The following is a 12,068-nucleotide window of genomic DNA, read 5'->3' as shown; positions in this document are numbered from 1 at the left end:
AAAAAAAAAAAGGAAAAAAAAGAATGTACAAAGTGGAGTTTAACTGAGAACTCCAAAGACAAAGAAACTGGAAATAAAAATCGATAACCACCCATCCACCTTTGGCATTTCCATAAGCAGAGAGAGAGGAACATGCTAAAAAAACAAACATCCAGCCATAGAAGAAAAACTGAGACTAGGCCCTCCCAAACTCCCCACCTTCGGCATTGCCATTACCAGGAAGGCAAGGACGACCTAGAAGCTCATGTGAAGTGGAACCGAGGTCTTTGTTGGGCATCCACCTACAGTTCAACCTGAATTGAAGAAGGAAATAAAGACACAGCTGATGATACTCCATTTTTTCTACAACTTTCGCGAGGTAATCCGCTATCGGATTTGCTTCCCTAAAACAGTGAGTGAGCTTCCAATGGATAGAAGAAAGATATTGTTGAAGAGAGAGCCATTATTGATGGATACACCAAGGAATAAGGGAGCTATAAACTGCCACAGTTACTGCCATGGAATCACATTCCACCCAAAGATTCTGGATTCCCAAATTTTTCATCAACTTCAATCCAGACACTAAGGCTATAAGTTCAGCTTCATAGTTTTATTGTACTCCCAGAAAGTTACTAAGAGTTGAAATTACCTTTGCATTTTCATCTCTTATCACACCACCCGCTCCTGCTCTTCCCGGATTTCTTAGAGAGCAACATCCACATTCAGTTTGACCCATGAAGGAAGGGGAGCACACCAAAAAGCTTCACAGGGAGAAGGAACTTTTCGAGGAGAAATAAAAACATAATAGGGCATCCATTGAGATGAGGACCTGAAGGGTAGGAACTTGAGACCTAAAAGCTGATACAATCTGCTTAAAAACAAAATCAATATTCATCGTTGATCCGTCATATTTCCTCTTATTTCTTTGATGCCACAAGATATAGGGAATAATCACAAGGCCTACTAGCTATGCATCCTTCAGAGAAACTATCTTCGATTTATCTTTCCACCAAGCTAGAAGATCTGCAATAGAGAGATGATTTTGCCAGGCTATGAACTTCTTTGAAAATTTTCTCCAAATGGCAAGAGAAAAGTCACACTCCACAAAAATATGATCCAAAGATTCCACTGCCCTGTGGCACAACTCACATCGAGAAGATAATGAGATTCCTTTAGCACACACTAAGTCATCTGTTGGTAATCTGTTGTGAATAATTTCCAGCAAAATAAAGATTGGCATGGCAGTAGAAACTTCCCCTAGACCAGCGGTCCCCAAGGAACCTTTATCTTAGATTTTCTAATGTCTTCCCACATTGATTTAACTGAGAAACATCTAGAGGATGTGAGGCTCCAGCAGCAAGTGTCTCCCACTACATTGGTAGGGATGTTTGTTGCAGCTACTTTTAGGATATCTCTGAGAAGGCTTAAGAAGTAGGAAGAGGAAGGTTCTAGGCTCCATTTTCAATAAAGTCAGGTACCATTCTGTCCTGAGGAAATAGACTTTCATGAAGCCCCAATGAATCTTCAATAGACAGATCTCCTAGCCAGCTATCTTTCCAGAACCAAATTTTAGTTTCAGTACCCAATGTCCACCTCTTTTTAGAGGAAACAAAATTCCAGAACTTACGAACACCTGGCCAAACAGATGAAGAAATATAATTAGACTTCAATGCACTCATTTTGGATAGGAATTTCTCCTAAAAAATCTTCCCCATGTTGAGTCTTCGTGCCTGACCTGCCAGGCTAACTAACTCAACATCTCATCATCAACTTCTCGCAATCTTCTTATGCCCAATCCCCCCTCTATTTTTGGTTTACACACAACTTCCCATTTGACTGAGAATTACCTTATAACATCCACATCACCACACCAGATGAAATTTCTCATCCAACACTCCATCTGCTTGATGACTGTAGAAGGCCATTTATGAATTGAAAAGTTATGCAAGGGAATGCTAGAGATGACTGACTTTACCAGTTCCACATGGCCTGCTAGAGAAAGGAGTTTTCCTTTCCCGCCCAATAACCTCCCTTTGATTTTATCCATTAGGGGAAGAAGGGATTCTTTTCTAACCCTTCCTTTTAAGGTTTCAACACCCAAGTAACGAGTGGAAAAATTACAAACTATGATCCATACCACCTAGGCAATCTGATGCTTCCTTCTAGGCAGTAAATTTCCAAAGAACAATTTACTTTTTTCCAGATTTATACACTGAGCTGAATAATTTTGATATAAATCCAAAAAGCATTCGAGGTGTTGTACATACCTTAGGGAAGCATTCATGAAGATAAAGATGTCATCGGAAAAAAGTAAATGGCAAGGAACATATGTACCACGAGGACCAGGCAGAGGCTTTATTTTGTTGGTAATAGCTAAAGACCGAAGACCTCTGCACAACACCTCCTCAGCCAAAATGAAAAGGATTGGAGAGAGAGGATCACCTTGATGGAGACCCCTTTCCACTCCAAAGAAACCCATTGGGCCACCATTAAGAAGGATTGATAATCTTATTTTAAGTATAATTGGTGCACCTAATGACTAAAACCGAACCGGTTAAGAACAAGAAATAAAAAATCCCACGACAGGGAGTCTAATGCTTTCTCAACATCTAGTTTTAAACCAATGCCTCCCCCCTAGTGGTAGTAAACAGCTGGTTTGATAACTCAGATGCCAAGCTAGCATTAGAAGATATCACTTTACCTTTTTGAAAGGCCCCTTGCTCTTCTGAAATCAATTGCGGCAGATAGGCAGTCACCCTGGTCACCAAAATTTTTGAGATAACCTTGCAAAAGAAATTTCCCATACAGATGGGTCTAGACAAACTTAGAGAATTAGTCCCCTCCACCTTTGGAATCAATGAAATGAGACAATTGTTCACCCCTTTTGGAATTTTTCCAAAGATGAAAAAAGAAACAATTGCTCTACAAAAATCATCTCGCACCACATTCCAAGCTTTTCGAAAGAAAGCCCCTCCAATTCCATCTGGGCCAGGCGAACTATCTGGGTCAAGGTCCCATACTACCAATTTTATCTCCTCCATAGATGGGGTTGCCTCCAATCTTGAAGAGTCTTGAGCATCCAACACTGAAGGAATACAATGAAGAAGCTCTATATTCTTAACAAGGGGATTTGCTTTATGAAAAGATTCATAATAATCTGACACGTATTAGCTCAACTGAGACTGGTTAGATAATAGAGAACCATCTTACTTCTTTAGAGATCTAATCCTCTACTTGCTTGCTGTATTTTGTAGACAAATGGAAGAGTTTTGAGTTCCTGTCTCCATATTTCATCCTCCTAATTCTTGACTTTTCCGACCAGAGCTTCTCATGATTTTCCAAGGCCTTTAAATAGGTGGTTTTTGCTTCAGCCTCACGATTAAATAAATTTTTAGACATGCCCAAAGCTTCAATCTCTCCTTGAATCTGGTCTACATTATTTTTAGTCTTCTGGAGCTCCTTATCAAAATTCGGAAACGTGGATCTAGACCACACACCCTTAGCACCGGTTTGAGCCTATTAAGTTTTTGAGCTATAACAAAAATTTGTTGACCCAATAATTCTTCCACCTTGCTGGATTTTATCACAGAGATAAAACCTCCATCTTCCATCCAAAATTTGTGGACTCTGAAAGGAATATTGGATGGATTTGAACTAGCATCAGAGACAATGAGGAGCGGAACATGATCAGGTGCTATATGAGGTAACACTCTTTGAAAACAGTCCTAAAACAAAGAAAGCCAGCTTCTAGAACAAAAACTTATGTCCAACACCACCTCCACCCTACCCTGCCTTCTATTATTAGACCAAGTAAATTTTCTCCCAACAGAAGGAATTGCAAGTGAAGAGTTAGCATTTACCATAGCACTAAATTCTACTGTCGATCCCACATTAAATTGACCTGGGCCTTTTTTTTTGTGGGCATAGAGAGTGGCATTAAAATCACCAGCCAGCACCCAAGGATCCAAGCCAATCGGAAAACTTGATAACTCCATCCGCAGTTCTCTACGAGCTGCTCAAAAGTAGTTGGCATGAACAATTGAGATACACACTCTAGATCCTTGCCAAGAAATACTAAAAGAGAGATGCTGGTCAGAGCCAGCCCTAATAGATGGCCTACTCACAGAGAACTTCCATAGAACCCATAAATTGTCAATTCTATCAGGACAAGAGTTACTCAAATAATCAAATGCATAACCCAATTTATTAAAATAGGAAGCAAGAAATTGAGATACCGCCACCATCGATTCTGTAATGCAAAGAATGTCTGGAGCATGATCTTTCAATAAGATACTCAAGGCTCTTCTACTAGCCTCCTTCTTAATACCCCTAATATTCCAATATAGAATACGCATAAAATTACTGTTTTGAGAAAGAAACTTTGTCAAACTTTGTAGTCTAACCAGTCTTTACAAGTTTTCCTCTAACTGCCTCATCAATTTTGGCAACTTTTGATTGAATCATAATCACCTTTCCCTTCCCAATCTCTGAGACTGGCATGTAGTGAATCACCATATCAGCAGCATCACTCACATAAGCGACATTATGCAGTATCCGTGGTCTGGGATGTGCCCTCAGTTACCCAACAAACCCTCGGTAACCCCTATTGGTAGCCACATCACGATAATCATCATCAGGCACACCAAGCTATTTTTCTCCTCCAATAGCAATCACATCGTACCACAAAAATGGCACTCTGAAAGGGTTCATTGAACATATCACAATGGGTAATCCAACACCTCACCCCTATTGGCGAGGGATCATAACACAATGTAGCTATAACTAGCTAGTCACAATAATATACACGTCTTTCATATTGATATAGTTAGTACGGTAGAACCGAAATTTTAATCGGCCACACTGTATTACATGCCCACACCTAGTCTAGCATGCATGTAGTTAGTATGGCCATAAAATATCAAAATTCCCATCAGCAATACTGCATTCCATGTCCAAGCCACCCACATGCATAATTCAATCAACACTCTGGCAATTACGACATGAGAATTCCTCGTGGCCACATTAGATCCCATGCATATGTTCCAGAATTGAACACACATGATCACATGTGAGAGTAGGCGTTGTGATTAGTCCTAACTGGGGCCTGATCCAATTTTGCAGCCCTCTTTCCTTTCTTCTTCTTCTGAATAACCCATCCACCATTACCATCTTCTCTTTGCCTTGTAGCCATGTTGATAATGTCAACCCATGGACCACCATGAGATTGTCTCGTTTGCACAAGCCCACGCCCTCCAGTGATGGTCACACCACAACGAGTGACATGTCTTTGGGTTTTGCGAACAACATCATGATGGATAGCCCCTTGGAGTGAAGAATTAGCATTGGTATCCCCATCTGGGTCGAGCTCAGAGACCATACCCAATTCCACAGGAACATGGATGATGGGCTCCAAATTATGATTTTCCATCTGCCTACTTCCCAAATTTGCTCACCCCACATCCAAGACAACTTCGAAACTGGGCTGGATTTCCATATAAGGAAGAGTATTATTAGTGGAATGTAATCTCAATTGATCATCCAAAGGGGAAGGTCAACGTGATTGAGGGGTAATATCCTCCAATATCCTATCCACAAATTCACCTTCCTCATATGGTTCCAGATCCCCTTCACCGCCCTCTGAGGAGGCTCCACCCTCTATTGGGCAGCTTTGCCCCATACTGCCACTTCTACCACCCTCAGCGGCAGCCTCACCTTTAGCAAACAAGGGGTTGTTCCTGGCCAGGCTTGCAGATCGATGTGGCTCCTCATCCCTGTAAACTGCACCCGGTATTCTAGATTCCATCTCCAGCTCAACCTCCTTGGCATCAGCGGTCTTCTTGTCTCTACATGAAGCAATAGTGTGGCCAAGTTTTTTGTAAAAACCACAGCGACCCATGCTGCCCTCATAGATAATTTTCTATTTAAACCAGAATAGGGTAGTGGTCTCTTGCTGCCGTCTTTCTACTTGAATCTCATCCACCCTTGTGCCTCCTATTTCCATCTCAACCAATATCTGGGCGAAATTCCTGTATATGACCTTGTTTAGTACGCTGATCAAGCGTCACAGGCCTTCCAGCTGCTTTCACCATAGTCAAAAGAACCTTCTCATGCTAGTAGTCTAATGGCAAGTCAGGAAATCTAATCCAAACCAAAGCTTTATTCACTTGTATCTAATGGATGTTGAAATCTGGGTGCCACCACTGAAGGTTGACATATTGCCCACCCAGCTTGACAGGACTACGCCTCCAAATGGATGCCATATCGCTCTCCGATTCAAACTGGAAAATGGTGTAGCATTTTCCTATGGGAACCATCTTCACCTTCCCTTTGATATTCATCCTTTTCGTAGCCTCATGTCTAATAGCATCCAAGGAAATGTATAAAAAATTAATTCTTCCGATCAGAGCAAAACAATTTTTACCCAGTCTGTCTTCATAAGCATCCTAGGGTACGATTACCTTGGTGGAGGTACCGGCATGGCTAGGATTAGGGAGATCATCGATCTCAAGAAAAATGCTACCAACAGCCCTCGCGTAAGACTTTTGTGGGATTAGAGTCGCAGGCGATTCTGGGATGTCAGAGTCTATCTCTACTTGTTCCACTTGTGGGGATCCATCTAGGTCTTATCCATCGCCCAATGCTTTGGCCTCTTCCAGCACACCAAGGTAGCAGCTTATCGTTCCAAGGAATCTTCAGTGTTGAAGTCTTGACATGTTCTTCATGTCTTGGTGACTTTGCGGTCTTGGATTCTTAAAGTTTAATACGTTTAGTTTTATTTTTCAAGATCGACTTCTTCTACCAAAAATAAACATGTTATTTATATGGCATCTTTAGTTTTATAGAGGGGGATCATTCTCTTCAACAATAATCCGGATTCAACAGACGTAGTTTGGTGACTCTAGCATGGTTATTTCAGTTGAACTTTGAAAGTTAAAAAACATATTAATTATATAGTTTACAATTCTATCAAACTTTGACTCTAGTATGGTTATTTCTATCATCACCCATTCTTGATTCAATATTAATTTTTTGTTCCAGATGCCGCAACATCAATATTCAGATCCTTTTTTTTTTCTTTTTTTTCCTGCTAAAAAGATCCTATATACTAAAATGGAAAAAGGAAATAGAATACAAGCTGGGTCATGAACGACACCAGAAACAACCAACAAAAAAGAAGAGAAGAAGAAAAACCATCCCTACCTTTGGCATTGCCATCAGTAGGGGAAGGTAGACCTAAAATCTCCACTACAAAACATTAATAGAAACGAAACCTAGGCCGACTCAATACATCAACCTGAAGCTTATCCTCCAATGAGCGTGGAAAGACATGGGTAAAAGAAGATGCACTATTCCGAACAACCAATTTGGGCAGATAGTCCGCAATGGGATTTGCTTCTCTGAAACAATGAGTTATCTTCCATTGAATGGCTTGAAGATACGGAATTAAGAAAAGCCAATCCTGATGAATATTCCAGGGAATAGATTTTCTATTCACTGCCATTATGAAAGCTATAGAATCAGATTCAATCCATAAATGTTGAATTCCCAGCTCTTTTGCCGTCATTAAACTTTAACTAACTCTGAAATTCTGTTTCATAATTTGTTCTTACTCCTAGAAAGATCCCAAAAGAAGCTATCACCTTAGCATTTGAGTCACGGATAACACCACTTGCTCCTGCTCTCCTGGGTTAACCAGAGAACATCCATCCACATTAAGCTTGAACCATGAGGGAGGAGGCGCACATCAAATTATCTACAAGGTGTGAGACTTTTTTAGAGAAAAGATTGATACACCCAATGTTCTAGTGCAAATTAGATCCGCCATAGAAGGCACTCTACTCTTACAAGATGGGATTTGGTCTCTCATAGTTGCAATAATCTGCCTCAGGACAAACTCTGTCTTCATTGATTTCCCTTCATACTTTCTTGCATTATGCTGCATCTAAAGAAAGAAGGGCACAAGGATGAGACCAGCCAACCAAGCCTCTTTGCAGGGAGTTGATTACTCTTAGCTTTCCACCACGATACTAAGTCAGAGACCAAAGGCTGAGATACCCAAGAAAAATTAAACCAAGAAGCGAAATTACTCCATATAAACTTGGAATAACTACAGTCCAAGAAGAGGTGTTGTTGAGATTCCAAAGTACTATGGAAAACCCCATGATAAAGAATCAAATGCTTTCCTCACATCCAACTTCAATCCTAAGCCACCACCATGAGTAGAATTGAACATTAAATTGGCCAACTCAGATGCAACACTAGTATTTGAAGAAATAACTATACCTTGCTGGAAAGCACCCTGCTCTTTAGAAATTAGTCTAGGAATCAAGCCACTTAATCTCATTGCCAAGATTTTAATGACAACTTTGCAAAAGAAGTTTCCCATACATATAGGTCTAAAGTATTCAATCCCTCCACTTTTGGGATAAGGGTAATGAAGTTGTTATTTTCACCCTTAGGCAAGTATCCTGAGACAAAAAAAGAGCACGCCTCCGCACAAAAATCATGCTCAACAATGCCCAACACTTCCTGAAGAAGGCACCACAAAATCCGTCCGGACTTGGAGAGCTATCAGGATCTAGCTCCCAAATAGCCCTTTTGATTTCATCAGAAGATGGAGTAGATTCCAACCCCTCTTTATCTTTGTGGAGCAACATAGATGGAATGCACTCAAAGAGCTTAGGATGACAAGACAATGGAACTTCTCAATGGAAAGCTTCATAGTACTCTATAACATATTGACCCAACTGATTTTGACCCTCAACCAGTGATCCATCGTCCTTCTTGAGATTACGAATTAAGTTTCAAGCCCTTCAAGTTTTAGTAGACAGATGAAAGAATTTTGAATTCTTATCACCGTCCTTAAACCATCTATTTCTCGATTTTTCAGTCCAAAGCATAGCATGATCTTCCAAAGCTTTCACATATCTAGTTTTGGCATTTGCCTCACGGGCATACACAGAATCATCCATCCCTAAAATTTCTATTTCCGCCTAGACCACCTCCAATCTTTGTTTCACACCCTAAAGTTCCACTTCAAAATTAGGGAAGTTTTCCATTGCCCAACGCCTAAGGATAGGCTTTAGGCTCTTTAATTTCTGAACCAACCGATAGATCGGTCATCCCCTGATATCTTTCTCCCACTCCCTTTTAACAACCTGGACAAAATCAACATGATCCATCCAAAATCTGTGAAGCCTGAAGGGGGAGTTACCTAGTTTGTGAAATGCCTCTGAGATCATCGAAAGAGGAGCATGGTCAGATGCATATCGGTGTAGAACCCATTGAGAGTGATCTCCAAAGAAGGTAGACCATTCATTATTACAAAATGACCTATCTAAGATAGCCGCCACATGCCCTCGATGCCTATTATTTGTCCATGTGAATTTTAGACCTTGAGAAGGAACCTATAAAAGCGAACGCGCATCTATCATAACTCCAAATTCTGCCGCTGCACCCATATTATACCTTCCCGGACCTTTTTTTTGGTGGGAAGCAAGATAGCGTTGAAGTCACCCATCACTGTCCAGGGCTCTACACCAATTGAAAGACTGGAAAAATCCAACCACAGCTCCCGATGGGTGGCTCTAAAGCAACTCACATGAATCATCGAGATACACACCCTCCTACCCATCAAGTTCAAAGAGAATGTAATTTCTTGGTTCGAATAAGATATAATACAGGGTCTACTAATTGGAACTTTACACAACACCCATAAGTTAGGAATCCCGTCCCTTCAACTATTATATATGAAGTCCGGAGCATACCCAATCTATTAAAAAATAGCGATGGAAACTTGGATACATCTACCATAGGTTCGGCAAGACAGAGCATCTCATGAGAATGATCTTTCAATAAGCAAGACAAGACTCTTCGAGCTACTTTCTTCTTAACCCCTCTAATATTCCAATAGAAAATTTTCATAATAAACAAACTTTAAGAGGCAGCATTGACAGACTTCTTGGTCTGTCCTCTCGTGACTTGTTTCTTTTTTCGATGGGAAACTGAATGCTCCAAATAACTACAATCTTAGGATGGACCATAATCACCTGCCCATCCAACAGTGGTTGTAGGAAAGCTACCCACAACCTGCTCCACCCCACCTCTAGTTTGATTTCTCTTTCTCCTTGGATGAACTGAAGAAGGAGCAGTCATCATATTTTCAGCTTGACCTGCGGCACCCCTGTCGGAGTGTCTAGTTCCCCCTCTTAGACAAACATTGACTTCTTGCAGAGGATCAGGATGGAGGCACTCACGGACCTCCCCCTCCTCTCTTTCATTGTCTCTTGGTTGACTAGAGTTCTTATCCAACATACCAGCACCTAAATCCGATTGGTGCTCCATGGACCCATTTTCCAAATTCATGTCCGATCCCACAACATAATCTGACTCCTCACAATCAAACCCAACCACTAACTCATTTTGAGAATTAGAGTTGGACTCAATAATGTTATCTTGAGAGGATTCGCTTCCCAAAATAAATTCCAAATTTCCTTCTAAATCCTTGGCACATGTGGAAACCACTAAATTCTCCTCATCAATCACATTTGTGATTCCTTGATTCTCTCCCACCGTTTCCATACTGGGCAGTAAAACAACCTCACAAGTTGGCCTAACCAAAAAAGATTGGGAATCTAAATTTGAATTACCTTCCTGATTAGGAAGGTCATCTCCCACACGCCCCACTGAGTTAATTATACCAGATTTGGGTAACACTGAGTCAACTCTATCTTCAACGTAAGTTGCTCCCGGGATCAATACCGCCCTGTCTTATACTCCCCAATGCTCATCCTCTATGCTCTTTAATCTACAAACAGAAAGCTGATGTCCCACTCGTTTACAAAAGCCACAACGAACCATCCTATATTTGTATATCACCTTCTACCTAAAACAGAACTCTTTCATCATGCCTGGCTCTCAATGTTCTACCTGGATTTTCTCAATACAGCTTGAAGACTCCTCTACATCCAACTCAACCAATACTCAAGCATGGTGTCCCAAAATGCCTTGTTTGGTTCTACTATCTAGAGCCACTGGTCTACCCACCGCCTTGGCCATAGACAAAAGAACGTTTTCATGCCAGTATTCCAGGGGAAGATTTGGAAAATGAACCCACACAAGCTTCGTCATAAGCTTGTCGTGTATGTTAAAATCTGGTTTCCATCTTTGAAATAGAATGAGCTAACCACCAAAGTTTAAGGGACTTCGTCGCCATATCTCTGCCATGTCTTCTTCTATTTGGAACTAAAATATAACATAACCTTTGCCAAGAGGATGCATAACAACCTGCTATTTCAATTTCCACTTTTCTCTAGCCTCTCTTCTTAAAACATCCAATGAATGCAAAAGAAAGTTTATGCGACCATTCAAAGCAAGCCTAAATTTCTGTTGGACACTCTTATTGACCAACATCCAGCTCACAGTCCAGCTTGGATGATTCTCTCCAAGATATAGTCAATCCCACAGCTCACAGTCCGGCCCTCTCTAAGATACAGTCAATCCCATAGCTCACAGTCCAGCTTGGATGATTCTCTCCAAGATACAGTCAATCCCCCTTTTGATACAAAGCACCACAAAATCTTTGATCCTATACTGCAGTATCTTCTACAGTTGGAAAGCCAAAAATTGCTATCAGTTATTCTTGGAAGAATTCAATTGTAATAAGATTGTAATCTTTATTTCCATTTTGGTTATGATCTAATGTAATCTCTACAAATACTGCAAACCTAGCTAATGAAAGAAAGTGAACACAATTCAAATTCAATGTGGCATCAAGAGTTCAATAGGTCACCGCCCCTCCTCTTCCTTTTTTTTTTTTTTTTTTCTTTTCTTCAGCATGTCGCTGGAAACTCCATTAACCAACCTCACCTCTCCCTCTCCCTCTCCCTATTTTGGGAAACTGTAGATATGGGTTGTATATTAGGAATTTATATCCCTTGTATTAGTCAAGCATATCACATGTAGAGAGTATAAATATGTTACAAGAGGTTGCCCTAGTCAATCTAAACAGATTTGGAATACAAAAGATTGTGATTAGGTAGGATTCTACATGTGATATGCTTGACTAATACAAGGGATATGAATTCCTA

Source organism: Macadamia integrifolia, unplaced genomic scaffold, assembly GCF_013358625.1.
Source record: "Macadamia integrifolia cultivar HAES 741 unplaced genomic scaffold, SCU_Mint_v3 scaffold2305, whole genome shotgun sequence".
Lineage (NCBI taxonomy): Eukaryota > Viridiplantae > Streptophyta > Magnoliopsida > Proteales > Proteaceae > Macadamia > Macadamia integrifolia.
The sequence above is the reverse complement of the archived record's forward strand: the minus strand, read 5'-3'. Positions refer to the sequence as shown.